Here is a 2,487-nt window from a genome sequence, read left to right as displayed (position 1 = left end):
TTCATTATATATATATATATATGTACATATATATATTTATCTATATGCGTATATATGAATAATCAACAGGGGAGTTCATTATATATATATATATATGTATAAAACATATAATAATATAATATATACAACGTATAATATTTATAATTATTATTATTAATAGCACTGCTACATCACTGATGACTGAGCTTTGGGATTGGGTTGTGCCACTTTCAAAGCAATATCATCTATTGATTGTCCTTCTATCTGTCATTTGTATAGGTTAGGCCTCATTGTATAAAAAGCTGTTTTTCTTCTATAGCAAAAATATGTAAACATTGCAAGTGAGAGGTGTCAGCCATCTCAGTTATTGTGTGCATTATATATATGTGAGTATCTTAATGTTTCTTTTTGTGTCAAGTTATTGTAAACACAAGAATAGCATTGATAGTGACTTTGAAGTTTTGGCCTTCTTAGCCTTCATTAGACTGTTTCAAACATATATGTATGTGTGTGTGTGTGTGTGTGCATGCATGCTTGTGTGTGTGTGTGTGTGTGTGTGTGTGTGTGTGTGTGTGTGTGTGGTGTGTGCTTTAAACACTTTCCGGGGACCAGTATTTGAATATTGCCCATGAAGAGAGTTTTGTATGTGTGTGTATATACAAAATCCTTAGGTGTAGGCATGGCTAAGGAATGTGTGTATACAAAATGTGTGTATACAGAATCCTTAGGTGTAGGCATGGCCAAGGAGTTAATAAGCTCACTTTTCAATCCCACTGCATGGTATCCTGGGAAAGTGTCTTTTACCATATCTTAGAGTTAACCCAAACCCTATAAGTGAGATTTGGCCTACAGAAACTATATGGAAGCCCATTGGATGGACTGTATCTGTAATTTAAAAGTCCGGCCTTGTCACAAATTGTATCATACTAACTCTGTCTTGAGTATTACATTAATTACATGCATGTCTGTGGAATACATGCTACTTATACATTAATTTAATGAGTAGGTAGTTAGTTGATAGAATAATTAATCAGTTGATAGAATAATTGGGTGCTTATTGGCTAAACCTGATGGAGAATCCATTATATCTCAGAATACTTAATGTAGAAAGTAACCATTTCTTTCTGAAAATTCCTTACTCTTTCCTTATTATAGACAATAAGAATCATATGGCTTTATGTTCCTGAATCATATTAATCAAATGATATTCTGCTTTGAAACCACAACAAAAATTGATTTCTGTGGTTAGAAAACAACTAATTCAACAATGAGGTCACAATTTGGAAAAAAACTGCTGTGTTGAAATGAATGTTTCCAATTTATGAGGCCCAAATTGGAATCTCTTGCAGATGTAATGGCTTGAGTTCTCAAAAAGGGTGAAAACATATTTGACATGTTCTTAGAGACATGACCCAAATCTGTATCACATACACACTTACTTGTACAATGAAGCACACATTCAAACACTCACATACTCATGTGCATGTGTTTGATCAAGTGTGCACACAAGCGTGTACAAACACACATACACACACAACTATACATACTCGTACAATACCATGCATAGATATACACACATGCTCTTTCTCTCTATTTCTCTCTTTTTCTCCCCACCTTACACATGTATGCACATGTAGATATGCATTTATAAATACAATGAAATGTTCTCTTTTTTTAATATTTGAAACATTACAAGGGATCTTATTTTATTTTCCATGAAACTTATAAAACAAAGATATAATATCAAAGCTTGTAATCTTGTTATCAGTTACGACAAACATACCTCCCTTCCTCTCCCCTACGAAAACAGACAAAACAGGAAACCTTGCTCACAAAGGGTCAATAGAAGTAAATTATATTTCAATACAAAAACGAAAACCTGTACAAGATGGAGAAAGAGGAGGGAGATGGAAAGCAAAAGGAGTATACCTACTGATATTAATTTCAAATTTTAGCACAAAGCCAACAATTTTGGAGAAGGGGTTAAATCGATTACATCGATCCCAGTGCTTAACTGGTACTTATTTTATCGACTCCAAAAGGATGAAAAGCAAAGTCAACCTTGGCAGAATTTGAACTCAGAACAAAGATAAATGAAATTGCTGCTAAGCATTTTCTCTGGCATGCTAATGATTCTGCCAGCTCGGCTGCCTTACATAACTACTGACATGTTTTAAGAGACATGTCCCAAATCTGTATCACATATCTACTGATATTAAGATTACATACATCCTTATATACATGCATACATAAATACATACATAGTGGAGCTGTGACAATGTGAGGTGAAAACTGCAGTGGTTTAAAACCAACTAAAGAACAAGTAACCGAAATAAACACTACAGACATTCATGCATATGTACAAACACACACACACACACACACACACACACATCACTATATACATTAATAATATGCATCTATGTATTAACAGATTATACAGTTGCATATTCAGATATATATATATATATACATATATATATATATATATATATATATATATATATA

This window comes from Octopus bimaculoides, chromosome 10 (assembly GCF_001194135.2).
Source record: "Octopus bimaculoides isolate UCB-OBI-ISO-001 chromosome 10, ASM119413v2, whole genome shotgun sequence".
NCBI classification, from domain to species: domain Eukaryota; kingdom Metazoa; phylum Mollusca; class Cephalopoda; order Octopoda; family Octopodidae; genus Octopus; species Octopus bimaculoides.
Note: the sequence above shows the minus strand (reverse complement) of the source record.